Raw genomic sequence first — 12,565 nt, forward strand, 5'->3', positions numbered from 1 at the left:
TTTTAGGTAAGATACGGTTTTCTCCAAAATGAGCCTTGAAAAGTTATGATAGGGGCCTCCCCAGTGGCGCAGCGGTTGAGCGCTGGGTTGCGAAGCTGCCCGCAGCCTCTGCAGCGCCGGTTCGATCCCCGGCCGCTGGCGAGGGTCCCACATGGCGCGCAGACCTCTCCTGCCGCCCGCTGCTCCCCTCAGCAGTGTACTTCGGTCCTTCTGCCTGCTCTGCTCCCTGCTCTGGCTCTGGTGAATTCTCTCACCCTCCCACGCTTCTGACTGTGCCCAGTGCTTGTATAATTAAATAAATGAATGGATAAATAAATAAATCTTTAAAAAAAAGAAAAGTTATGATAAACACAAATTCCATTATGATATCTGCATTTCACTGGCTATCAAATGTGTTTATCACTATTAAACTATGGTACCTGCAAGAAATGCTTTTCTAAATCAGAAGCAGAAAGTATAAGTGGGAAAAGAGAACTTAGATGTTGATTCAATAGTTCCTTAAGGCTGTAGAAAAAATTAACAGAAACTGGGATAGCTAGAAACAACAGAAATTTATGATCTCACACTCCAAAGTCTCTAAGGGAGCATTCTTCTTTGTCTCTTCCAGCTTCTGAAAGCCCCAGGAATTTTTTTAGTTTGTAGATTCTTTTTTAAAAATATTTATTTATTTATGCATATAAGAACAGGGGTACAGGCAAGAGGTGCCGGGGGTGAGAGGATTCACCAGAGAGAGTGGGGAGCAGAACATGCCGATCCACTGAAATACTGAAATACACTGATAAGGGGAGCAGCGGGTAAGACAGGAGAGTCTACTGTGCCTTGTGGGTTAGCTCCCTGGCTGGCTGGGGGATCAAACTGGCAATAGTCTGATAGAGCTGTGTGTCTTTAACTCCTGCACCACCAGGGAGGCCCTAATTTGTAGTTTCATAACTAATTTTTGCCTCCATCTTCACATGGTGTTTTCCCTGTGAGCCTCTCTTCTTATAAAAAGAGCGATCATATTGCATTAAGGCCCTGCTCCAGTGTAACCTCATATTAACTAATTTCATCTACAGTGACCTTATTATCTGCAAGATCACATTATGAGGTACTGGTATTTAGGATTTCAAAGTAACTTTTGGGGGCCAATAATTTAACTCATAATTGAATAAACTATTTTCTTTATTTTACTGATAATAAAACTGAGGCCCAGGAAGGCTATAAAGTACCTATGTTCACTACTCTTCAAATTCCATGTTTTTCTGGAGTTGGGACCATTCCCCATTTTTCTAGAGAACTGCAGGAACCCTCACACTTTGCTTATCTAGTTGGATTTCTTTCTTTTTTTTTATTTTTATTTTATTAAACCCAACAACTGTTTTCCATTCTTTGGGTAATTTAGACTCTATTAAAGTAGGAAGAGCCATGGAGGTTAAGTGTTGATACCAGAAGAGAGAGTATCTATTAGCCACATTGTTTCTTTTTTTTTTTATAGAGGCATGTTTTATTTATTTATTTGTTTGTTTGTTTGTTTGTTTTGTTTATACAAGCACTGGGTACAGTCAGAAGCGGAGGAAGGTGAGAGAATTCACCAGAGCCAGAGCGGGGAGCAGAGCAGGCAGAAGGACCGAAGTACACTGCTGAGGGGAGCAGCGGGCGGCAGGAGAGGTCTGCGCGCCACGTGGGACCCTCCTCTGGTGGCCGGGGAGCAGCCGGGGATTGAACTGGCACTGCAGAGGCCGCGGGCAGCTTCGCAACCCAGCGCTCAACCACTGCACCACCGGGGAGGCCCCCTAGTTGGATTTCTAATCCATTCTCTGTGTTGACTTTCCCAAGTTCCATTTTGTTTTGTTAGCTATGGAAAGTAATCCTTATTTTTCTGAATACTCCAGAGTGAAAGGCTATCAGCACTGGAGGGCATTTGTGACTTTGCTTCAGAAAATTGAGTCATAGTGAGCCTCTTGGAGAATATATGGGCCAGTGGAAAATGGCTATAGTTTATATTCATGCAAGGAGAGTTTACTATTGAAAGTCTTCTTGGAATGGTAGGCATGCCCTAGCCCTGTAATTTAATATGATGTAAAACAGAACCAGCATATCTGACAAAGGTCTTTTTTTTCCAGACTATCATAGGGCAAGTATGAGCAAGTGAAACCTTTAGACCATTCTCATTTTAAATGCTTTTCCTAGCTCTAAAGATTTGTTCACATTCCTATGGGATTGTAAATCACACAGATGATTCAGCGCTTCCTTCACTGAATTAATGGCTCAAAAACCAAACCCTCTAGGCAGGCAAACTTTCCCTTAGTCTTCTTGGTTTGTTTGTTTTTTTTCTTTATGTAATGCTGATGGGATTTCCTATATTACTCAGGATATAGTTATCTTAATTCAACTGCAAAATACCTATATAAAGACTACTGGAAGTTGATTCCTATTATCGAATGGACTTAATGGTATTATTTTATATTGTTGAAATGTACTCGGCACCTTAAAACTTCTTGTTGCATGTATATTCTACAAATATCGACTATATAAGGGAGGTCAACCTAGGATTGATTATTAGCTGAATTTTTACAACTTAGATAAATCCCTACAAATTGCACTTTCAAGATCCAAGTAAACCATAAAAAAAGAGTACTTCCAGCACCCATTTTTGTCTTGAGAGTTCATCAAACTCCAACACTAGGGGCAACTGACAGGGATACTTACTTCAGCTCTGCTTGTTGGAATAGAATTGATAGAATTTGTCCTCCCAATTCTACCATAACTCCCATCCATCATTTTGGGTTAAAAAGAAAAAGAAAGTGGTATTCATTTAAATCCAAATCAAGGCTGTTATAAGCAGAAACCAACTCCATTTGAAAGTAGATAATAAGGGTGGTTGCCAGGGGCAGCAAAAAGGAGAAAAGGAGCAGTAATTGTGTAATGAGTATAAACTTTCAGTTTTGCAAGATGAAAAAATTCTAGACATCTGTTGCAAAACAATGTGAATATATTTAGCACTGTATACTTATGCATGGTTAGCACGTTAAATTTTATTATGTCCTACCTTGCAATGATTAAAAATAAAAATAATTAATTAAAATAAATAAATGGCTACTGTGATTTAATAGGAGTCCCAAAGCCTCAGATTCGGAAAGTCTCTCCCCAAATGCCTGCTTTAACACCTAAAAATCTGCCTACCTCCAATCAGAATTCCTCTTTCAACCAAAAATTTTTCCACATGATGCCCCCATTTAAAAGTCATACAGATTTGCAGGGAGGAAAGGACAATCAGATAACTATCAACATTATCATAACCACTATTAAAACATATAGGTGAGAGGGCCTCCCTGGTGGTGCAGGTGGTTGAACGCAGCGCTGTGAAGCTGTCCACAGCCTCTGCAGCATGGGCTCCATCCTGGCCGGCCAGTAAGAAACCCACATGGTGCAGCAGACCTCTCCTGTCTCGCCCACTGCTCCCCTCAGCAGTGTATTTCGTCAGTCTGCCTGTTCTGCTCCCCACTCTGTCTCTGGTGAATCCTCTCACCCTCCCACACATCTGGCCTATACCCTCGTTCTTGTATAAATAAATAAATCTTTGAAAAAATTTTAAAAAAGTATAGGTAAGAAATTACAACATTAAGTTAGATTATACTCATTGCAGAGGAGGAGTTAGAAAAGTTAGAAACATGAGCCAATCTGAGTACAGACACAGGAAGGATGAAGTGAAGTATGAGTGAAGTGGGATCCCCTGGACTAAGAGGCAGGGTCATCACTAAGAATGCTGAATGGGCTTAGCATACCTACTGGTTAATTTACCTATTGGACATCCAAAGTCAGGCCCCTCCTATGTCAAAATTAAGAATATGAATGTTGACAATATCAAAGATAAGGACAAAGATCCAGGACTGCAAATTAGAAGGCTAGGCTAGATGTCCAAGAAAGGTAGGCCTTGTTTGGTGAAAATCCCGGCAATAAATGGTTATAGCGAAGCTGTAAGCGTGAAACTATGTCAAGATACCAAAGATAAGCAGAGCCAGACAGTGACCAGAATAAGATACTCAGACAAGAGTGAAAGCTTAGGAAGGCATAAAATTAAAATAGAATGGTTCTGGAATACTACTGGACAGAATGGACTTGACACTCAGACAAATAGTATGTTGTAAGAGCAAAAAACCAGAAGTTTGGATGTCAAAGATTAGAAAAGGCAAAAAGTCCTGGCAACGGATAGAAGGGACTAACAGGGGCTTGACACTAATCCATTTTGTCTGTGATTTGGAACTTAATATCATTCTTGTTAAGGCAAGAACTAACCCCAGAAAACTTCCTCCGGGTCCTGTGGGTGAGTTGCCGTTTGGGACTTTTTGACTGAGATGTGGGTATATGAGCAAGACAAAGCACAGGTTTTGACAGGAAGATTCTGACACTTTGGTGTTGCAGGAAAGTATCAAGGAAGGTGATTCTAAAGGCATAGGTTTGTATTTAAAAAAAAGATTTATCTTTTATTTATACAAGAGCCGGGGTACAGTCCAGATGCGCGGGAGGGTGAGAGGATTCACCAGAGACAGAGCAGGGAACAGAACAGGCAGACTGATGAAATACACTGCTGAAGAGAGCAGCAGGCGAAACAGGAGAGGTCTGCTCACCATGCAGGTTGCTCCGAGGCCGGCAGGGATCGAACCCGCACTGCAGAGGCTGCAGACAGCTTCACAGCGTTGCACTCAACCACCTGTGCCACCAGGGAGGCCCCTTATAGGCTTGTATTTTTATTTAAAAAATGACATACTGATATTTATTCACCTTTCACTGATTCTTAGACCTCGATAATGCTCGTTTGGTGCTCTTACTAAACATGCACACTTCCATTTTTGCTGCCTATCACCCATTCATGCACAATTTCCCACCAGTGTTTGAACATACTAAGGCAAGAGCCCATATGCAGCCTATGGACAGTCTATGAGAGCTATTCTGTATGAAAAAATCTGATATTGTCATGCAGACTTTTCCTAGTAAATACAGAATGATGTCAAAAATGTGCAAGAGTAATTTAATAATTACTACTTCCAAGTGGTGTTCATTTAAATTTTATATTGAGCTTGAAAAATAGTAGGAGGTAGGTGAAATGACCTGTCTGACTGGGTTATGTAGACCCCACCTGAGGACATAACCTCTTCTCAATCACAGGGACCAGTGATATTTGTGAAGGACACTTAAGGAGCCCTAAGCCATTAAATCTGGCGTCTCACAAGTAAGCCGAAGGTGGAGTTTGTATTGGATCTCCCTCTTCTGTCAGATGAAGCGAGGGGTGGGGGCGTAGGGGGGTGGGGTTGTCACTGTGTAGGGTCAACTGAGTGAATTTTAGTGGAACAAGAGTAAAGCACAATTTCCCTCTGCTTAAAATGTAAAAAGTCAGAGAGCACAGCCAAGTGTTCCAGGTGTTCAGGAGGGCACCACGAACCAAAGCCAAGGCAGTTACTTACAGAGGCAGCGTTCCAATGGGTTCAAGAGAGCACAAGCATTAACGGATAAGATTAAGGGGAAAGCAAAACAAAATAAAAGTGAACCACCATCGACAAAGGAGTAAAGAACAGTTGAGTGAATGGAATCAACCATGAGAAATCCTACAGATAAAATGAGTGCAAAAGCTTACACTTTTTTTTTAACCCAAATCACACAATAGGCTAAATCAATTGGTTTACAAAGTTCATATAAAGTGTCTTGACAGAAGGAGAAAGACAAATACCAGATCCTTTCACTTATATGTAGGATAGAGTAAAAAAACAAAGGATCAAACAGAACCAAACCAATAACAAAGCTAGACGTTTGACTATAGAATTGATAACAGCCAGAGGAGAGGGAGGGGAGAGAGCAGGAGGGAGATGGCCCAGTGGACTCTGGTGGAGGACTATAGGTATCTTGGTCGTGGGTGTGGTGTGGGAACATACTTGGAAGAGGTGTGATACTGTACCTCTGAATTATATACAGAGTTGTAAATATGTCACCTCAATTTAAAAAAAAAAAGCGATCCAAGTAGAGAGAAGAACTTGGTTTCTTTGTACTCAGATTTTGATAGACTTTGGCCTTCTTTCTCTTCACTTGATCTTCAGATCATTTCCTTATTCCTACATATCTAAGGTGGTAATCTCAGAATTCTAATTCCTCTAGAGGTAAGGCCCTGTACCCCTCTTTCTCATTGCCTCTATTTCGATCTCCTTTACTTATTTCCTGATACTCATATGCATCCCTGTGTTTTGGTTCTAGCTAAATGTTTCTATCACTGATCTCTTCCAGGTTACCCAGGGACTCAGTTACAGTTCCTAGTGAGGCCCCACTGATGCCAATGTTTACCTAGTGCCTGTGATCAGACGTGTTATACACAGATCCAAATGATTCTCTCATTACACAATGAATGTTTATCGAATTTAACTTCCTGGTGACTTCCCAGCTAGCCTGCCTCGCTCCAGTAGAACTGGCCTCTTTGGTGAAGTTCTAGGGTTGCCAGGTGTCTGATTTTGACAAAGCTAGTCTGGCATCTGAGCTTGTTGCCTGGTAAAAGATAGCAGATGTACAACCATCTCTTCCCTTACCCCCAGTTAAATAAACCGCATTGATATGCTATAGCAGAACTTGTGTACACATAGGCAGTCAAATCTAACTTAAGTGGGAAATTGTTATCAATGCATATTCTATATCATGTCTTTTCAAAGTTAGTGCTTCGGGTACTTATCCAATATACCCATACATATATATACATATATGTTATTTTTCCTCCAAGCACATCTTACATGCTCATGTCTTATGCAAGAATATAAAGTACATTATTAATCAGCTTGTACCTTAGCAAACAAGTTTAATAACAGGAACATCATTAACTTCAATAAAGATATATTGAGCACATGCTTTAGTGATTTGAGCACAGCAAAGGTAAATAAAATGACTGCTAATATCTCTACTTCCTGAAAGGGAAAAAAAAAAAAAACTTTAGCTGTATTTTTATTAGACAACTTTTTCAGACCTATACATAGAAAGATATATCAAAATAAGTGTGGTTATGGTTACAAAAAAATAGAAGAATTCTGCCTCTCAGTAGATGGAGAGGATATAATTTTTCCTTTGTTTGACCAGAATCCTATATCTAGCAAAAATTTTGTCCAGGAGTGAAGGAGAATAAAGATATTTTCAGATGTGGGAAAACTAGGGGGATTTCTCGCTCTAGACCTACTCTAAAAAAATGGCTCACACTATGATGGTGGACTATGGGTGGATTTGGTGGTGGGTGCCCTATGGTGGTGATACCTAATGGGGAGGATCCTAATGTTACCTCAATTAAAAGAATAAATAAATAGGGCCTTCCTGATGGCGCAAGGTGTTAAGTACAGCACTATAAAGCAATCCGCAGCCTCTGCAGCAGAGCTCAATCCCTGGCCAGACAGAGAGCCTCCCACATGGTGAATCAGACCTCTCCTGTCTCTCCCGCTGTTCCCCGCAGCAGTGTATTTCAGTCAGTCTGCCTGTTCTGTTCCCCACTCTGTCTCTGGTGAATCCTCTCACTGCCCGCATCTCTGGCCTGTGCCCCAGCTCTTGTATGAATAAATAAATCTTAAAAAAACTGAATGTATAAGTGGTATGTTAGACAGTTATTTAATAAACAGGAAGGTAAAGGGACATAAAAGGAGTTAAAGTTTCTACATTCCACTCACTAGTAAAATAATGTCCCCAAAAAGTTATATTTAAGTCCTAATGTGTCAATACTTTAAATTCAAAGAGCCTAAATACACGTATTAAAACAAATCTGCAATAATAGAAGTTAGGCAGAAAATGTTCTCCAAATATAGTGAAACAAAATAGAAATCAACAGAAAAATTTCTAACTACTTGGACTTTAAACAACACATCTCTAAACAATATATGACTCAAAGAGGAAGTCTCAAAGAAAGTAGAAAGCTACATGAACTTGATTGAAAATGGTAATACATTACATCAAAATCTGTTGAATATAGGTTAAGCAGTCCAGAGAGAGGTACTTATAGCACTAAATGTTTACATTTGAAAAGAGACAGTGTTTCAAATAAATAATCTATGCTCCCACCTCAAGAATCTGGAAAAATAAAAGCAAAATAACCACATAGCAAACAGAAAAAAAGAAAATAATATAGTTAAGAGCAAAAACTAATTAAATTAAAAACAGAAAATCAGTCAAGAAAATCAATGAAACAAAGACCTGGTCCTTTGAAAAGGTCAGTAAAATTGGCAAACTTCTAGCAACTCTGACAAAGGAAAAAGAGAGAGAAGGCAAAAATTACTGATAAGGATGAAACAGAAGTTAATGCTATAGACCTTGCAGATATTAAGGGATAGTAAGAGAACACTACAATTCTGCACACATAAATTTGGTAACTTAGATGAAATGGACCTACTCCTCCAAAAACACAATCTGCCAAACTGATACAAAGATTAGAAAGGAAGAAATAAACTAACGGTATTTGTAGATGATATGATTATCTATGTAGAAAGGCTCAAGTAATCTATTAAAGAAGAAAAACCTCCTAGAACTAATAGATGAGGTCAGAAAGGTCACAGGATACAAGATAAACATGTCAAAAAGCTCTTATCTGTATAGTAAGTATATCGTATACATTAGATGGCACACATAGACACCAACATTAAAATTACAACAACACGGGCCTCCCGGGTAACGCAGGGTTTAAGACGCAACCTAAGAAGCTATCAACAGCCACTGCAGCACGAGTTCGATCCCCAGCCAGGGAGCAACCCACACGGCGGAGCAGACCTCGCCTGACTCGTCCACTGCTCCCCTCAGCAGTGAATTTCAGTCAGTCTGCCTGTTCTGTTCCCCACTCTGTCTCTGGTGAATCCTCTCACCCCCACACCTCTGGCCTGTACCCCAGTTCTTGTACACATAAATGGATGAATCTTTAAAAAAAATAAAATTACAACAACATTCATAATCACTTAAGAAAAAAGAAAACTTGAGGTATGAATCTAATAAGACATGTGTCAGACACTAATGATAAAAAAAATTACATAATGCTAATAAAAGTAAACCTAAATCAGTCTTTAATAATTAACGGGACCTACCTACCTACAATCACTAAAAATCCAATGTGGAGATTTTCAAATTACAACCAAATAAACCAAGCAAGGAGATGGCAGAGCTGGTGATATTTATGGCACAGATTGGTCCCTGTTACCCAGAACATATAAATAACTTTGCTCAAGAGATGAAAGATCTCTCTTACAATCATACTGTGTTGGATCCAGATCTTCGAATGGCATTTTACAAAGCTTTGATCTTGCTGAGAAATAAGAATCTCATGAATTCATCAAGTTTGTTACAACTCTTCTTTAAACTTCTGCATTGCCATGATTTTGTGAAAGACTATATTCACATATTGTGACTGGAATCAAGAATATAAATTCAAAACTCAAGAACAGTAAAATGAATAGAGTATTGCAGAATTTCAGGTACACCATGTTAGGAGACAGAATGGGACTGCAGCCAATATATCTTTTGGATGTGATGACTGGATACTACGGAAGAAACATCTGTAATGATGACAAAACTGTCAATGTGATGGCAACTGCATGTTTCTTGAAGGTCTCCAAGATATCAGATGCTGCTTTGACTCTCTGCATTGGGAAAGATGAAGAGGGGAAACAGGACATTAAATCAGAATTTGCAAATGAAGGACCAACAGCAAGAGACCACAGTGCAGTATACCAAGTGCAGTATACCACAGGGAAGTAAAGCTCCAACAAGGAAAAGTTGGGAAAGGCTATGAACGTGCTCAGTAAACAAAAGAAGAAAAAAGTAGTTGTTTAATTTTTCAAATATTCACTTGACTCATTCCCTCTAAGATTTTTCAGAAAAACTACTAAAGCAGCTACAGAGTTCTAAAGAGATTTGAAATGAAGATGATTTTTGCTTATGAACCTCATGGCTACATTGGTGGGAAGTCCTGAACTTTTTTTCTTTAACTTCTGTTTGTACAAAGGTGTCTGCAGTCCACCAAAGATAAGTAAAAAAGATCCTTCTGTTTGCTGCACAAGCAGCTCAGAGCATCTCACTTAGCATCCTGAGATGATGCTGTCTTTTCTCATGACTGTGGCCAAACATTTTGTGAGCATCAAGAACGGAGAAAGTCATGACAGTAGGGATGGATGCTATAAAAAAAAAGATAACAGCTTGATGTCCTTCAGCCATGACTGAAGAGCTTTTCTAATGTGATGGTGTCTGCTAGAACTTTGATTCAGTTCTTCCCAACACTGAATCCTCAGATGTTACAGAAGAAATTCTAGGGTAAGCCTACCGAGGCTTCCATAGATGCAAGAGTGCAAATTAGATGCAAAAGATTTTCTAGGAGCAGAAAATTCTGAAACTTGAAAAAGAAGAAAGGAATGCTGAAATGCTGAAGATGGGTGGGAAAGCACCAGTCTCGGCGAGGAAGCAGATGGAGATGGTGAGTTGACATGCACTTCTCCTTCAATGAAGAACAGCAAGAAATCTCCAAGAAGCTGAACAGCACGCCCATGGTGGAGAGGACAGCCAAAGCTCTAAACATGAGCATTAACTGAGGTTTAACTCAGAAAGACTTAGAAAATCCACATGGCCCAAATGAGGAAACAACTTGGTGCTGCCCCTAGGAAAGCTTTGTAAAAGAGGAAATATATTGAAATTGACAGCGAATTTATTCTGTCAATATATTGACAGAACAGGAGCATCGGGGACATTGAACCCCTTTATCAAAACTCAAAATCTGACAAGGAGTTCAGTCTAGCAACGGCAACAGCGATGGCTCGGAAGACAGACCAAAAAGAATTTATGAGGAAGAAAATGAAAGTGAATCCATATTCCTGTTCCACAAATAAAGAGAAGGAAAAACAGAAAAACTTTAGGATGATGAAGTACAGCCTTAGTGTTGGGTCAAAAAATAAATGTTCCTTCTGAGAAAAGCAGCTGGCACCACAAGATGCACTTTTGGCAAAGAAGAAAAAGAATGAAGTAAATTGTAAGCAAGTTTACCATTCCAAGAAAAATGCTAAATTCGTGTTTTTACTCTGAAAATTAGTAAATCAAGAATGTTTGTTGACATTAAAAAGTCCAGAAGCACTACATTGTGAAAACCACAGGAAACTGGCTAGCATTTTGGTGTTTTTATTTTGGACATGTGTAGTGGTGGGATTATTTGAAATGTTAATAGGAGTGTTGTAAAATCATCTTTCCTTAGCATTCATGCAAAAAGACTGAGAGCCTAGACATTCACAGCCTTTTGGAGCATGGGGGGAGGGAGGGACATACATGCCCCAAGCAGTGCAGGTATAGGATTCTCTAGCGAAGATAGGTCCCCATTTCTATGGGGTGTGGGGAACTTACAGCCTAACTCTGCAGGGGATGGGAATTATATATTCTCTTCAAACTAAACAGACCAATGTTAGGGAACTACTGGGGAAAATAAATGTATATTCAAATATAAATGTGTATCAATGTATACGGAAAGCTTACTCAATGTATAAGTAGGCTTACTTGCTGAAAACAGATTTTGGGGGCCTCCCCAGTGGCGCAGCGGTTGAGCGCTGGGTTGCGAAGCTGCCCGCGGCCTCTCCGGCGCCGGTTCGATCCCCGGCTGCTCCCGGGCCACCGGAGGAGGGTCCCACATGGAGCGCAGACCTCTCCTGCCGCCCGCTGCTCCCCTCAGCAGTGTACTTTGGTCCTTCTGCCTGCTCTGCTCCCCGCTCTGGCTCTGGTGAATTCTCTCACCCTCCTGCACTTCTGACTACCCAGTGCTTTTATAAACAAACAAAACAAAACAAACAAATAAATAAATAAATAATACATGCCTTTAAAAAAACTAAAAATAAATAAAACAAACAAACAAACAAACAAAAAAAACAGATTTTGGATAGACAATCTAGCCCTTTCAGTTTATCTAAAAGTTTAAGTCTTTTTTAAATGTTAGTTATAGCTTCTAGGCTTAGGCCTCATTTTTTTTTTTAAAGATTGATGTATTTATTTATTTATACAAGCACTGGGTACAGTCAGAAGTACGGGAGGGTGAGAGAATTCACCAGAGCCAGAGTGGGGACCAGAACAGGCAGACTGACAAAGTACACTGCTGAGGGGAGCAGCAGGAGGCAGGAGAGGTCTGCCATGTGGGTCCCTCGCTGGTGGCCAGTGATCGAACTGGTGCTGCAGAGGCTGCGGGCAGCTTCGCAGCCCAGCGCTCAACCACTGCGCCACCAGGGGAGGCCCATTAAGCCTCACTTTTTAAATCACCTTTGGTGTAGATGCTATATAACTTGGAGTATCTTTACTCCATCATTTGGCTACCTGTTTGTCCATAGAGGAAAAGGAAATCTGATTGGTTTCTTCAGCCTTTCCTTACCCTGTAATATGTTTAGCCCACTCTTCGCCTTGTCTGAGTATAAGGTTTCTAATGTCAAAAGGGTACTTTTGCGTTGTGGGGAAAATACCGGGGTGAGGCTTCTGCATTCCTGGAGCTGGCCCGGTGTTTCTGGTCATGGTGTTCAGTTTTATGGCCTTGTCCCCAAGGCAGCTTTATCCATTCCTTTGTCTATTTCATCCT

The 12,565-nt window shown here is 40.3% G+C and overlaps 1 pseudogene across 1 annotated transcript; it reads left to right on the forward strand.

The window, feature by feature from the left end:
• The first annotated feature begins 9,076 nt into the window (after positions 1 to 9,076).
• On the forward strand, positions 9,077 to 11,043 carry LOC311187645 (protein SDA1 homolog; annotated as a pseudogene). The gene has a single exon. The product of its transcript is annotated as a protein SDA1 homolog (transcript).
• The last annotated feature ends 1,522 nt before the right edge of the window (positions 11,044 to 12,565 follow it).

This window comes from Talpa europaea, assembly GCF_964194135.1.
Source record: "Talpa europaea genome assembly, chromosome: X".
NCBI lineage: Eukaryota > Metazoa > Chordata > Mammalia > Eulipotyphla > Talpidae > Talpa > Talpa europaea.